Source organism: Delphinapterus leucas, chromosome 19 (genome assembly GCF_059928025.1).
Source record: "Delphinapterus leucas isolate spDelLeu-1000000601 "Yukka" chromosome 19, BTC_Dleu_Yukka2, whole genome shotgun sequence".
NCBI lineage: Eukaryota > Metazoa > Chordata > Mammalia > Artiodactyla > Monodontidae > Delphinapterus > Delphinapterus leucas.
Genome location: NC_143147.1, coordinates 51169285 through 51185456, shown reverse-complemented (window position 1 = coordinate 51185456; position 16172 = coordinate 51169285). Strand labels below are relative to the sequence as shown.

Here is a 16172-nt window from a genome sequence, read left to right as displayed (position 1 = left end):
ATCACCTCACACCAGTCAGAATGGCCATCGTCAAAAAATTTACAAACAATGCTGGAGAGGGTGTGGAGAAAAGAGAACCCTCTTGCACCGTTGGTGGGAATGTAAATTGATACAGCCACTATGGAGAACAGTATGGAGGTTCAGAAAACTAAAAATAGAACTACCATATGACCCAGCAATCCCACTACTGGGCATGTACCCTGAGAAAACCATAATTCAAAAAGAGTCATGTACCACAATGCTCATTGCAGCTCCATTTACAATAGCCAGGACATGGAAGCAACCTAAGTGTCCATCGACAGATGAATAGATAAAGAATATGTGGCACATATATACAATGGAATATTACTCAGCCATAAAAAGAAACAAAATTGAGTTATCTGTAGTGAGGTGGATGGACCTAGAGTCTGTCATACAGAGTGAAGGAAGTCAGAAAGAGAAAAACAAATACCGCATGCTAACACATATATATGGAATCTAAAAAGAAAAAATCGTTCTGAAGAACCTAGGGGCAGGACAGGAATAAAGACGCAGATGTAGAGAATGGGCTTGAGGACACGGGGAGGGGGAAGGGTAAGCTGGGACGAAGTGAGAGAGTGGCATGGACATATATACACTACCAAATGTAAAATAGATAGCTAGTGGGAGATCAGCTCTGTGCTTTGTGACCACCTAGAGGGGTGGGATAGAGAGGGTGGGAGGGAGACGCAAGAGGGAGGGGATATGGGAATACATGTATATGTATAGGTGATTCACTTTGTTATGAAGCAGAAACTAACACATCATTGTAAAGCAGTTGTACTCCAATAAAGATGTTAAAACAAAACAAACAAACATACAAACAAACCAAAGTGGAAAACAAACATAGAGGGAATTAATGTAATTGAAAAAGTTCCCAGTGATAGGTCCAGGGGTGTCTGGTTGCAAGTTCTGATGTAATGTCATTAGGAATTTCTCTCTCTTCCTGCCTCCTCTTCTCTGCTGTGTTTGTTTCATTAACAGTCAGATTTTCCACATGTGTTGGCAAAGATGACCATCCATAGCTGCAGGCTTATGGCTGAACAGCTCAACAACCTCAGTTAAGAGGGTTTCTTTCCAAATCTTTCCAGAATCTCAGATATGGCCCTGATAGGTCACATATTCAAATCACTGTGCCTCATGACCAAATCTAGGTCATGGACCATTTCTAGAACCCACTTGCAAGGTGGAACCGAGAGTGGAGGAAGGCTCATTTCCCAAAGGAAAATTGGGTTGCTGTCAGAGGAAGGAGAGAGGCTAAGGGGCCAACAAAGCGACAGGTGTTCTTTCCCGATGATCTGTTTGTGATGTTGCGCTAGGAGCTGAGAGACTACAAAGACGACATATCTAGCTCTTGATCTGAAAGAGTTTGCAGTTAGGGGGAGAGGCAGATATTCAAAATAACTCCAAGTGATGTGACTGTAAGAGAGGCAAAACAAAATGCAACATCAATACATCGAAGACAGATCCATCCGCGTGGGGCATATGGGGAAGCTTAAGGAGAAAGGGGGCTTTTGAGTTACAATCCTTAACACAGGGTAGGATTTTAAATACTTGTTGCTGAAGGGCAGAGACCATATTTTACTTGATTTTTGTGTCACCAGAGCCTAACCGTGTCTCGTATACGATTGCACTGGTTAATGTTATTTGGTTGAAAGCATAAGAAAAGAACATTGGCCAAAAGAGCAAAAAGGAACTTATATGGGAAGCCCGCCAAGTTATCCCATGGACTCCAAGGCTGGGAAGAGTAGGAATCAGGGGATCTCCAGGGACTTCTGAGAGGGAGTTGATGGATGGCCCTCTTGAAAGTGCTGACATTAATGCAACTCAGCTCTAAGGGCTCCCAGGCTCTGTGTCTCTCAGTTTCAAATTCCAAATTCCTGGCATAGGGAATCTGATTAAACGAGTAAACATGTGTTCACCCCGGGTTTAATAATCTATGGCCAGGAGGACAGGACCATGGAATACAGACATGGCTGAAGGGACCCACTCCAGCATATGACTGGGGAGTGAAGGGGGCAATTCCCAGGAAAGGAGGACTTATTGTGAGCCAGGCAGGACCCAAGAAGTATCTATTGACATAGCAGATACTCAATACATGTTAATTAAATATAAGTAGTGATGTGGGACAGGGAAAGTCCTCCAAGCAAAGGGAACAGTGTGTGGAAAGGCAAAGAGGCAGGAACGCTGAAGGCATGATTGAGGAACGGTTACGAGAATTATGGAATGTTAGACCAAAAAGAGTTTTGTTTTATTTTTAATTTATTTTTTGGCTGTGTGGCTTGCGGGATCTTAACTCCCTGACCAGGGATCGAACCCAGGCACTCGGCAGTGAAAGCACGGAGCCCTAACCATTGGACAGCCAGGGAATTCCCAAAAGGTCTTGTTTTATAGATAAGAAAACGTAGGAGTTGTTTTACAGAGGAAGTTGCTGTGGACCTGAGAAAGTAGTTTATCTGTACCTTATAAGACTCAGCATAAAAGAGTTATCAGAAGAGGGGTGGTCTTTGAAGTGCTAGGAATAAATGAGTTTGCCAAGGGAGAGAGGGAGTTAGGGAGAGAAGAGGATGGATTTTACTTTATTTATTTATCTTTGTTTTTAAAATTCTTTTGAGGATGGATTTTAGAATTAAAGCAGGAGCGCCCACCTTTAGAGGATGGAGGGGGCTGGGGGAACAGCAAAGTAGACTGTGGGATGGTTGGAGAGGGAGAAGGACATCTTACTGGGTGCAGGGCACTTTCATAAACATGATCTCATGTAATTCAGATGTGTATTGGATGTCCCTCTGCTTGGAAAACCCCCGCCCCCTCCCTCCAGGGCTTTGTCTCTGCTGGGTGACCAGGTCCCCTGCCCCTGTCCTTAGCTACTTTGTAAAGGATGCCTGACTGGGCCAATGCCATCTTCTCTGCCAGCAATTTAGAATTTTGAGCCTACATTTACCAGGAAATTGGATATTTAATCTCAGTCAGATGAATCAAATGAAAAAGAATGCTTGAAGTGGTAGCATAAAAACACAAGTGATTAAAAACATTTGGAACCTTTGCTTACCCTTCAAAGGCATTTGTTGCCATAGTTAGAGACTGAACATTTCAGTAGGAGCCTCAAGTCAAGTCATGACAAGGGAAGGGCAGAGTTTAGTGGGACTTCCACTAACTCCTTCTGGTGAGGTTCCTGGAATTGTCCTTTATAAGGTGTGGTCGTTCAAGTCTTTATTGGAATTTGAGAGAGATCTCAGATTCTTTCCAATAAGTTTCTCCCACACTGCCCTTGTTTTTTTAGTGTTGTTTTTTTTTTTTGCATAAGATAATCATAGCTAACACTGTATTGAACGCTTTGCAGGTTACCTCCTTTAATCTTCACGACAACCTGTGAGGTAGGTGCTCTCATAGTCTCTGTTCTGTCGATGAGGAAACTGAGGATCAGAGAGGTTAAGCAACTGGCCCAGGGTCACACTGCTGTGTAGGTGGGCTGCCTGAGCAGTGGACACTGCCATGACCTGGCTCTTATTTGTCGTGTTGCACACTTAATTTGAGAGTAGCATCCGATCAAGAACGCTTTAATGCACACTTACCAAGGTCAGAATTAGGTTCTCGATTTGAAGATGAGGGTGTTGATTGCCCAGGGTTGCACTATTTATTCTGTGTCAGAGCCAGGATTCAAACTCTGTGTGTCTCGCTTCAGCTTCCATCAGCTTTCTAGTTAATGCAATTGCTTCTGTTAACCGTTGTGATGGTTGAGGGAGGAAAGAATGCCTAGGAGGGAGGAAGGGGGATGATCGGCAGTACCAGATTCTACAGCAAAGTTAGATAAAGTGAATGACCGAGAAGAAGACATCAGCTTTGGTGAGGAGGAGGTCCCTAGTGGCCTTTAAGAGCCCTGTCCTATGGAGAGGAGAGGGCAAAAGCCACCTTGGTGCAGCAAGTGGGGGTGAGGACATGGGGGCCATGATGGGAAAGAAGGAGCATCTTCAGAGACAGAGAGAGGGAATAAATGGAAAAGGTCCGGAGGGCGAGGAGAACGGATAAAGCTCAGAGGGGGTGGGGTGGGACCAAGAGGACTTCCATTTAGTCCATGTGTTTATTGAGTACCTACTATGTGCCCTGAACTGGAGAAATAAGGGAGCAGTAAACAGTCAAGATCCATCTTCCTGGAACTGACAGTATAATGAGGAAGACAGATAAGAAACTGTTAACAGGGACTTCCCTGGTGGTGCAGTGGTTAAGATTCCATGCTCCCAATGCAGGCAGCCCAGGTTCAATCCCTGGTCCAGGAACTAGATCCCACATGCATGCTGCAACTAAGAGTTCACGAGCTGCAGCTAAGGAGCCAGTGAGCCACAACCAAGGAGCCTGCCTGCCACAACTAAGACCCAATGCAACCAAATAAATAAATAAATAATTTTAAAAAATGAAACTGTAAACAGATAAATAAAATGAGAATTATGATAAGAGTTCCACAAGAAACAGCACATAGAGATAGAGACTGAAGTTCCTAGGAGTAACCTTAGGTGGAGGTAGTTAGAAAAGGTCTCTCCGAGCAGGTGAGACCATAAGGGTGAGAAGGAACTAGCCATGCCAGAGCTAGAGAAGGAACAAGAAGGGCATGTGCAAAGGCCCTGAGATGGAAATGGACTGGCTGGAATTTAGTAAGCAGGAAGGAGTTTGGTGGGATAGGCGGGGCCTTGAAAGGGATGAGAAAGGAGAACTCCTTTTTCGTAAGCCCCATGGAAATGACATGGTAAGAATGATGTTTTAAGCAGCATAGGAAAAGCGCTTAGCCTTGAAAAATAGTGAGTAGGGAGGACTGTTCTTTAGACAAGAGAGAAGAGAGCTGCTTGCATGATGATGCCTGAGAAGCGTTTTTGCAGACAGAAAGTAGGAGCCCAAGGAATTCATGTTGCACAGACCTGCTCTTCCCTGTGATTTTAGTGAGGGTGAGTCGGGCAGCCCTGTGTGAGCCTTTCTATTGCTGAGTCCCATGGGGGTCTCATCACCCACACAAGTTGCCCATTGCCCCCTTTGCCACCCCTGAGAGTCTTCTCTAAACCTTCTCTTCCTTGCCGGGCCTTCTTCTTTTTTGTTTTAATTTAATGTAATTTATGTATTTTTGGCTACACTGGGTCTTTGTTGCTGTGCACAGGCTTTCTCTAGTTGCAGCAAGTGGGGGCTACTCTTCGTTGCGGTGAGCGATCTTCTCATTGTGGTGGCTTCTCTTGTTGCGGAGCACAGGCTCTAGGCATGTGGGCTTCAGTAGTTGTGGCATGTGAGCTCAGTACCTGTGGCTTGCAGGCTCTAGAGTGCAGGCTCAGTAGTTGTGGCGCAGGGGCTTAGCTGCTCCATGGCATGTGGGATCTTCCCAGACCAGGGCTCGAACCTGTGTCCCCTGCATTGGCAGGTGGATTTTTTTTTTTTTTTTTTTTGCCGTACGTGGGCCTGTCAGTGTTGTGGCCTTTCCCGTTGCGGATCACAGGCTCCGGACGCGCAGGCTCAGCGGCCATGGCTCACGGGCCCAGCCGCTCCGCGGCATGTGGGATCTCCCTGGACCGGGGCACGAACCTGTGTCCCCTGCATCGGCAGGCGGACTCTCAACCACTGCGCCACCAGGGAAGCCCTGGCAGGCGGATTTTTAACCACTGCGCCACCAGGGAAGCCCCAGGCCGCCTTCTTGAATTAGAGTTTTACTGCTAATTCATCAGTCTCAGTTCCTAATCTAGATTATAGTTCCTAAGTCTCTCTGAAGTGATAAATGGACACTTATCAGTTACCTATTGCTGTGTAACAAACCATCCCAAAACTTAGTGGCTTAACAATCCTGAGGAAAAAAATAACAAAGCTGGAGGTATCACACTTCCTGATTTCAAACTATATTACAAAGCCATAGTAATCAAAATAGCGTGGTACTGGGGACTTCCCTGGTGGGCCAGTGGTTAAGACTCTGTGCTCCCAATGCAGGGAGCCCAGGTTTGATCCCTGGTCAGGGAACTAGATCCCGCCTACCACAACTGTGTTTGCATGCCACAACTAAAGATCACACATGCCACAACTAAAAGATCCTGCATGCCAAAATGAAGATCCCGTGTGCTGCAACTAAAACCTGGCGTAGCCAAATAAATAAATAAATAATAAATAAATAATTAATTTAAAAAATAGCATGGTACTGGCAGTAAACAGATACATAGATCAGTGGAATAGAATTGAGAGCCCAGAAATAAATCTACACATATACGGACAAATAATATTCAACAAAGGAGTAAGGACATACAATGGAAAAAGGACAGTCTCTTCAATAGATGATGTTGGGAAAACTGCACAGCCACATGCAAAAGAATGAAACTAAACCACTGTCTCACACCATACACAAAAATCAACTCAAAATGGATTAAAGACTTGAATGTAAGACCTGAAACTGTAAAACTCCTAGAAGAAAACATAGGCAGTATACTCTTTGACATTGGTCTTGGCAATAGCTTTCTAGATATAACTCCTCAGGCAAGGGAAACAAAAGCAAAAATTAGCAAATGAGGGAATTCCCTGGCGGTGCAGTGGTTAGGGCTTGGCACTTTCACTGCCAGGCTGGGTTCGATCCCTGGTTGGCAAACTAAGATCCCACAAGCTGCATGGCATGGACAAAAAAAGAAAAGAAAAGAAAAATAAATGAGACTACATCAAACTAAAAACTTCTGCACAGCAAAGGAAACCATCAACAAAATGAAAAGACAACCTACAGAATGGGAGAAGATATTTGCAAATGATATATCCAAGGGATTAATATTCAAAACATAGAAAGAACTCATACATCCTTGTTGTACAACAGAAATTAGGACAGCATTGTGAAGCAATTATACTCCAATAAAGGTGTATAAAAAAAGAATTATGGAATCACAGAACATTGTAAATCAACTACACCTCAATAAAACTATATATATATATAAAAAAATAAAAATGGGCAGAGAAGATGAGTAGACATTTTTCCAAAGAAGACATACCTGTTGATGGCCATAGGCACATGAAAAGATGTTCAACATCACTAATTATTAGGGAAATGCAAATCAAAACCACAATGAAATATCACCTCATGCCTGTTAGCATGGTTATTATCAAAAAGGCAAAAAATAACAAGTGTTGGCAAGGATGTGGAGAAAAGGGAACCCTCATACACTGTTGGTGGGAATGTAAATTGGTGCAGCCACTATGGGAAAAAGTACGGAGGTTCCTCAAAAAATTAAGAACAGAACTAACATATAATCCAGCAATCCCACTTCTGGGTATTTATCCAAAGAATACAAAAAGACTAATTTGAAAAGGTATATGCACCACTATGTTAATTGTGGCATTATGTACAATAGCCAGGATGTGGAAACAACCTAAGTGCCCATCAAAGGATGAATGGATAAAGAAGATGTGGTATACACACACACATGCACACACATACACTCACACACACACTCTATGGAATATTACTCAGCCATAAAAAGATGAGTTCTTGCCATGTGCAACAACACGGGTGGACCTTGAGAGTATTATGCTAAGTGAAATAAGTCAGACAGAGAAAGACAAATTACTAAATGATTTCCCTCATATGTGGAATACAATAAACAAAGAAAGAAACAGAATAAATGAACAAACCAAATGAGAACAAACAGGCAGATACAGAGAACAGAGTAGTGATTACCAGAGTGGAAGGGCAAAATGGGTAAAGGGGATCAACTGTATGATGATGGATGGAAACTAAATTTTTTGTGGTAAGTAGGCTATAGGGTATATAGGAGTAGAAATATAATGTACATGTGAAACTTATATATTGTTATAAACCAGTGTTACCTCAATTAAAGAAAAAAACCAAACAAACAACTTAGTGGCTTAAAGCAATGACAACATTTATTTTGCTTATGAATTTGTAATTTGGGTAAGGCTCAGCAAAAATGGCTCATTTCTGCTCTGTTTGGCCTCCATCGGGGTGGCTTGAAAACTGGGGGCTGGAATCATCTGGAGTCTGGCTGACTCACGATGGATGCTTGCTGTCAGCTAGGCCTTAGCTGGACTATTGGCCAGAACACCTTCACAAGGTCGCTACATATAGCTTGGGCTTCCTTACAACATGGTGGCTAAGTTCCAAGGGTGAGTGTTCCAAGAGAAAGAGTCAGGTGGACACTGTATCGCCTTTTATGACCTAACCTCAGAAGTCATGTAGTATCAAATCCATTGTATTCTATTTATTAGAAGGGAGTCACTCCTGATGTGGAATGAGAGTCTACCTTTAGATGGGAGAAGTGTCAAATGATTTGCAGACATGTTTATAAACCACCATGGGCTTGAATGGGCTGGGCTTCTGCACTCTGCCTTTATTCACTTGATGGGTAGAGGGTGGGGGCATCATCTTTTCCCCTCCTTTAGACCCTTCCTTCCTTGGGGATCCAAAAGGAAGTTTGAGCCTGGAGATGAAGTCAAGGAAGAGCAGCTATTCAGGCTCTCCAATGAAACACACTTGGGGACTTCCCTGGTGGTGCAGTGGTTAAGAATCCACCTGCCAATGCAGGTGACATGGGTTTGAGCCCTGGTCCGGGAAGATCCCACGTGCCGCGGAGCAACTAAGCCTGTATGCCACAATTACTGAAGCCTGTGCGCCTAGAGCCCATGCTCAGCAACAAGAGAAGCCACTGCAATGAGAAGCCCGCGCACCGCAGCGAAGAGTAGCCCCCGCTCACTGCAACTAGAGGAAGCGCGAACGCAGCAACGAAGACACAACACAGCCAAAAATGAGTAAAAAAAAAAAAAACCGGCTTCCCTGGTGGCGCAGTGATTGAGAGTCCGCCTGCCGTTGCAGGGGACACGGGTTCGTGCCCCGGTCCGGGAGGATCCCACATGCCGCGGAGCGGCTGGGCCCCTGAGCCATGGCTGCTGAGCCTGCGCGTCTGGAGCCTGTGCTCCGCAACGGGAGAGGCCACAACAGTGAGGGGCCCGCGTACCGTGAAAACAAAACAAAACAAAACAAAATACACTCTTGGATTTGAACCCTGACTGTCATTTACCAGCTCTGTGTTCTTGGGTAAGTCACTTAACCTTGGATAAGCCTCATTTTCTTCATCTGTAAAATCAGAGTATCCTCCTCAAGGAGTTATTTTAAGGATTAAATGAGTTAATAGATGAGTTACATAATACATGCTCAGAAGCAGGGACGTGTGCACAGTAAACACTCCATGTGTTAGCTGTTGCTAATATGATTATTCAACAAGTTTATTAATATTTCATTGACTCAGGCTTAGGTGAGTTCTGGGCTGGATGCTGGGATTACGAAAGCGAGCATGAAAGGGTTTCGGCTTCCAGGAACCAGAAGCTTAGGGGAAATGTTTTCAAGCATATGTGGGCAAAGAGTCCAGGCTTTGGAGGCAGCCAGACCTGATTCTCATTCTGAGTTTGCCTGTAATCTCTATCTGTGGGACCCTGGACCAGTCTTTCAACTTTCTCGGCCATAGTTTCCTAGTGGAAAATGAGAATTATGACAGTACCTACCTCACAGGGTTTTGGTGAGGATCAAACAAGATAATCTATGTAAAAAGCTTAGCACAGTTCCTGGAAAGTGGTGATTGTTTTATGAATGTTAATCATTAATTTTATTTAGCAGGAAGTAGGCTAACAAGTGGATTCATTAGAGTCCAATGTGGAGAATGCCAAACTGGATGGGGAAACAACCTGCTAAAGGAGTCCAGCAGAAGAGATCAATTTTGCTAGGAAGAATCTCAGAAAGCCTGGAGGCGGTGATGTGGGAACCCGGCTTTGAAGACTGAGTAAGAGTTCTCAGGTAGAGAATGAGGAAAGAGAAGATATTCCGGGTGGAAGCAAGGAGATTTGCAAAGGCATGAAGTTACAGAAGGTGTAGAAATGTTTGGAGGAAGGTGATAAATTCAGTGTGGGAACTTCGGGTGTGTGGGATGGAGGGGATGAGACTGGAAAAGGGAGTTCAGATCAAAGCATTGGCTCAAGTGAGAGAAACTGCTGACTTTAAGCCAAGGGCAGCCTTGGCGGTACGGAGAAAGGCCAGTGGCTGGGCTGGAGGGAGCTTTTGTAGGTGGAACAGATAGATTCAGGGCTAGATGTTCCATGTGAATTGAGCGGAGGGCAGTGAGGGAAACAAAGGCCAGCTGCAGAGGAGTCAGGGAGGAGGGCAGGGTTTGGGTGGATGGAACAAAGTTATGAGACGTGGACTCTCAAATCCACTGCACCACCAGGGAAGTCCCAGACCCTATATTGTTAAGGAGGTAGTCAACTGCATGGGAGAGTACAGCTAAAGCAGAGTTTAGGTGAAGTGGAAGGTGGGGGATATCTGTCCTGAAGTGAAGATTAAGATAAATGCAGCCACCAACACACACACACACACACACACACTACAGACACATATAGCAATTTCCACGCTGGGCTGGGTCTACAGGAGGGCAATAGGAAACTCTCAATCCCACCATGAGTGACCCTATCAGTTGCCCTATAGATGCTCTCACCTCTCACTTGCATATAAGGTGGTCCAAGGGTCTAAATTGGGGAACCAGGAGAATTTGTGAGTAAAAGCTCATGCTGAATATTTCTGGGACTAGACTCCATAGTCACCAGCAAACTCTCAGAAGTATCTATGATCCCCCAACGGTTAGGAGTCATTGGTTTTCTCACCAGAAATTAATAAGAATAGCTATCCTTGGGGAGAAGGATTGGTGGGGGAAGGGGGGAGATTTTCAGTTTTAATTTTTGACTTTTCTTAACTGTCTGAATTTTCTAACCACAAACGTGTGACTTTCATTGAAAAAACTGTCATCAGGGTTTATTTGGGTGGTGAGATAACAGGCCCTTTTTAGATTTCATCTTACTACCTCTTTGTACTAAACAAACACAACAAACACAAACAAACACTAATAGCTGTTATTTTTTAAAAACCTTGATAGTCTTAACACACACACACACACACACACAAAATCACACCATTATGCAAAGTACATCCTCTATTATGTAAGGTAAAATGTCTACATTTCCTATAAACTACTAGTTTTAATGCAGTAAAACTTGCATTTGAAGTAGATAAGGCGAAAAAGAAAAAGGCACACCATTTCAAGTATTTCAACTCAGACGCATAAAAACAATGTGTATATGTGTCATTCTTCATCTGTACTGTCTCCTCATTCCCTTGAACCGGCCAGTGTGCGAGCCGTTGGCCTTTGATGCTCGAAGCGAAGACGGAACGCAGGACTGGGTTAAATCCACTACCCTCTCCCCACGCACTCTAGTAATTACTCTATTTCCACGTCATGTTTCCGGGTGTGTGTGTCCCGACTCACGCAGAAACTGAAGTTCAAAGCAGGCGGGAGTCACCCATGTTCTTTTTGCTGTGCCCAGAAACCCAATTCAGGCGTTGGGCCCCTAGAGGATCTGGCGATACCTGGGGACTGTCTAACTGGCTGATTCCCACGTGGTAAGTGGCTCCCGACCTCGCCCCCACGTGGTGTCAAGGGCCGGGAAAAGGGAGAGCAGGCAGAAGAGAGCCGCATCAGGGCCATTTAAAGTGTCTTGACGTCACGCACTGCCAGGAACTCAGCTGAGTTTTCAGCAGGACATTCCGGTCATCTTCCCTCCCTCCCCCCGAACCTCTCTGCCCAAGGCCTTGGTTCTTCTCCTGCTGTTACGGAGGGAGGAGCACTAAGCCCTCGGAACAGCCAGAACAGGGGCGTTCCCAGCCTTCTATTGGCTCCGCCCTTTCTCCAAGAGGCTCTTCTTATTGGCCGGTGGGTGGGGCATCAGTTGTACAGTACACTCACCAGGGCCTCTGGGTGACCAAGAAAACTGGTTGTCTCATGAATTATGCATGAGCGGCGTGTCACGGCCCGGCGGGGTTGGGCGGGGATTGGCTGAAGGGACTGTAATTCAGCGGTTTCCGGAGCTGGGGCAGCGTAGACTGGTGGGGGAGGCTGGGGTTCTGACGTCGCCGCGGAGGGAGCGAGCCCGAACCGGATCCTTGACAAGAACCCCAGCTCGGCGCTTACCCCACATCTGCTAGGCGAGACTCCGCGGCCTGAGGGATCCCGCGGCCCGCACCCCGGCGCAAGCGCAGCCCCGGCCAGTCGGGCCTCAGCCCGAGCAGCAGGTGAAGGGGATTAAGGGTGGGGCTGCCCCCCGACGGCCTCCAGGCCTGGGCATCCCCGGGCGGGGGCGGGGGGCGGGCGCTGGGAGCCTCTGGGGTGTTTGGGGGAGTAGTGGATGGAAACTTCAGTGGGTCGGGGGGATACGAGGAGAAACGGAGGGTAGCTCTGAAGGGACAGCTCCCCGGGATGACAGGAGCCGGCCTCTGAAGGGACAGGGTGCGCTGGAAGGAAGTTTCGTTCTTTGGAGAAAGGGGAGACGCCGAGGAAGAGAGAATGGGCTGGAGGGGGAGGACTGTGGGGCGAGGGCACTCTAGGGTGGGGGGGCAGGAGTGAGGGACAGCCCCCCAACTTCCTGCTCCCTGGGGCTCTGGGGACGTTCCGGCCACAGGAGCGACTGTCACGCCGGCGGAGATCTCCACAGAGGTTGGTGGGGCGGGTTGGCAAGCGCCTCCTCCCCGCCCCCCGGCGGGGCCCGGCGGCTCCCGGCGGCTCCCGTCTGAGCCACTTCCTCCGCCTTGCCCTGTTCCCGCTCCTTTAGGAGCCAGCTGTGCCCCCCTGGAGGAGGTAGGAATAGGAGTCTTCCCCCTACAGCCTCATGGACTGGTTGGTTGTGGGTAGGATTATTGCATAAGAATCAAGTTTCCTGTAGGGAAATTGACAGTCTTGTACTCTTTCTAAATTCCCTCCCGTCTTTTTCTAGGTTAAAGTCGTGATTCCCTCCTCCCCCTTCTAAAAAAACAAAATAAAACCCCCGTCAAGCCAGCTCTAGAGGGAAATAAACCTATTTCCTCCTTGACATTGTTCTTTTATAAACACGTGGTAAACTTGGCCAGAAGATAAATAATTGAGCCCTTGCGTTTACTGGATTGTCGTGTTGCTTAATTGCATAGGACAGAATGAACCAATCCATAGTGGGAGTTTTCTGTCTCAGAGCCAACATCTTGGGTAAATGCAAAGGAGAGGGAAACGAAGACAGGCTGGCCTTGGCAAAGTCATGTGTGCAAACTTTACCTGTGTTTGGGGGTGTGGTTGCACTTAAGTTAGCAAAATTCAAACCATCACCCAAGTTGTTTTTCCCATATTTATCCACATCCCTCTGTGTTATATCAGGTGGATGTATGGTACTGACACACTTATTCGTATTAAAAATGTATGTAATGTGTCCCTGCTGGTTTTTATTGTGTATGCATCTAAAGGGTATATTTATTCTGTGTGTGGGTTGTAATTTTTTGGCTGGCTGGGCTGATACAGCATTGGTTTGAATAAATCAGAACAGTAAATTATCTCAATCTTTTATATGTGGATTTAAACTGTGTTATGACTTGATTCAGCCAATTTTCTGTTTTATATTAAATATATCTATTCCCTGAGTCAACACATTTATTTCCTTATTACATGTGCCAGACTGGGGTACTAGTAGAATTTTTGCAGTGACATTTGCACAGTGGGATGGAGGAAAGAAATCTTCAAAACAAAACAAGACAAAAAATGTAGATGTTAGAGACTTGATCTTATTAATCTCTATATCTGCTAGCATATCCACCACAAAGAACCACTAGAAAATTCATAAATCTTTTATATGTAGTTCTTTTGGGAAGAATAGCCATGTAGAAATATCCACAGTTATGACTTGACCCACAAAGGGTAGATAGTTCATATAACCTTAACTCTGTTTTGTAGATAAGGAAATTGAGATCAAAGGAACAAAACACTTGCCTGGGGCAGCAGAGTGTCATAGTGGTGGAATTTGTACCTTCTGTATATTTTGTTTGCTTTTGGCTATCTATGCTTAAGTATTAGATCTTGATTTAGCGTGACTGTAGGCCCTGCTGGGAAAGATGTCAGTGAAATTCTGACATTTACCTAGACAATGAAATACCACCAGTAGTCTGTAAGACTCCAAGGGAGATATTTAATAAACAGGTGAAAAATGATGTACAAATGGGGTTTCCTTAGGTTTTTAGGTTTTGTTTTGTTTTGTTTCCTATCTAACTGCTATGGCTAACTTGGGAAGTAACTTTTTTTTTTAAAAAATATTTTATATTGGAGCATAGTTGATTAACAGTGTTGTGTTAGTTTCAGGTGTACAGCAAAGTGATTCAGTTATACATATACATGTATCTATTGTTTTTCAATTTCTTTTCCCATTTAGGTTATTACAGAATAGTGAGCAGCATTCCCTGTGCTATACAGTAGGTCCTTGTTGGTTATCTGTTGTAAATATAGCAGTGTGTACCTGTCAATCCCAAACTCCCAATCTGTCCCTCCCCACAAGTAGCTAACGTTATAGTGTGCATAATTTACCATCAGAATTTAGCTGTTTGCTAATGGAAAGAGATATTTATTTAGGCAAGTTTGTAGGTGAAGGACAGTCATGACCTAAATGTCATTTAAACCAAAGTGCCTTGTGGCTTGATCAGTGGTCATTTGTGTCTCCAGAAAGTTGCTTTCTCCTCCCTGCCTCTGCACATCTTGACTTTCAGATGGTGAGATGGGGCAGAGGTGGTGGCCATCATTACAGATGCCGAGTCTGGCACCTTTTAATCTTATGGCTTTCTCAGAGGTGATGTACAAATCAACAAATATTTACTTTTTACAACTTTGTGGAAGTTGCTATGAGGAACAAGACGCCTTGTTTACAGAACTTGAGGTCTACTGAGGCAGCTTCATAAATGCTTTATCCATGTAGTGCAACATGTTTTCCTCAAAGAGGTGGTGAGACATTAAGCCTGTGCTGTCCAACAAGGTAGCTATTATATATTAAAAAACATATAGCACAGATATAGAACATTTCCATTATCGTAGAAAGTTCTGTTGGACAGTGCTTCACTAAGCGCTACAGGTCTTCAGTAGAAGGATTGGTTATGAGGCTTGCAGTTGTCTAGAAGTCTTCTTGCTAACTGAGAGCTTTGATCTGGGGCCCAAATAATGGTTGGCATTTGACAGATATAAAGAATTTGGGGTGAGGAGGTATGGTGATATAACACAAACAAAATCCTGGTAGATTAGGAAGGTAAGTAGGGAAGAAGGAGTGCCTGCATATAAGAGGTCTTGAATGCAAGACCAATGAATTTAAAGATTTTTGAGGCTGAATACTGGTGTTTAATTATGGAGTGCCTACCCCATGCCTGACCTTGGTTAACTTGTACAAAGTAAGTCAGTACATATGGCCTCTGCCCTAGGGGAGTTGTCACTGAAGCTGACCTTATACACTGGGCCAGCACTCAAAAAGAGGGGTCCTGACTTATTGGATTTGTGTTGTTAAGTGCAGAAGTGCTTTTTGAGGATTTTTAATTGGCTACAAATGTCCACTCACATTTTCTGTCTTCCATATTTAAAAAAATTTCTCATAACTTTTGGGTCATGTATAACAACCAGCCAAAGAGCACTTGAAGGACATCCCCAGATCCTGGAGAACTCCTGGTGTCCTGGAGCAGCCTTGGTGAGGTCCAGCAGGATGACACCCCTGGGCTACTTCACACTTCAGTCTTTGTTGGCTATCATGAAAAAAAGTAATATTGTGGTTACACATTTGTTACAAGGAACCTTGGCTTACTATGGGGCACTTCTGTCAGGAATGCTAGATGGTACTTTGGTGGTAAGTTGTTTGAAATGTCTCCAGTTTTTAAAAGGAATAGCATATGCAAGAAAATTTCTGTTATGGTCAGTTCTCCTATATCAGTATTATCACAACTCGGTTCAGATCAGCAAGCATATTATATATTGAGAGCCAACTATTGTGCTAGGCAGGATCCAAGGATAATGCACTATGGTCCCTGTTTTCACAGAGCCGGAAGTGGTGTTGTCGGGCCGGGGTATGTGCTGCATCAGTATGGACTTAGGGTTGGGAAGATGATAGCACAGTGGTTCAGAGGTCAGGCTCCGGAGTCAGACACATCTGGGATTGGATCTTGGATCTGCCACTTCCTAGTCAGAATCTGAACCTCAGTTTTCTTATCTGTGAAAGGATAGGATAACAGTACTTATCTCCTAGGGCTGTTGAAGACTCCAGGAGATAATGCAGGTAAAATACTT

The 16172-nt window shown here is 44.9% G+C and overlaps 1 protein-coding gene across 7 annotated transcripts in view; it reads left to right on the top strand.

Annotated features, from left to right (window-relative positions):
* The first annotated feature begins 11909 nt into the window (after window positions 1–11909).
* STAT3 (signal transducer and activator of transcription 3) overlaps window positions 11910–16172 on the top strand; it is a 63719-nt gene continuing 59456 nt past the window's right edge. For 4 of the 7 annotated variants that reach the window (XM_030762188.2, XM_030762187.2, XM_022558239.2 and 1 more), the window contains exon 1: window positions 11911–12139. The gene's annotated coding sequence lies outside the window, so the exon portion shown is untranslated. Of the gene's footprint in view, window positions 12140–16172 lie in introns of all 7 variants that reach the window. The other 3 variants (XM_089901294.1, XM_089901293.1, XM_089901292.1) reach the window with 1 other exon arrangement.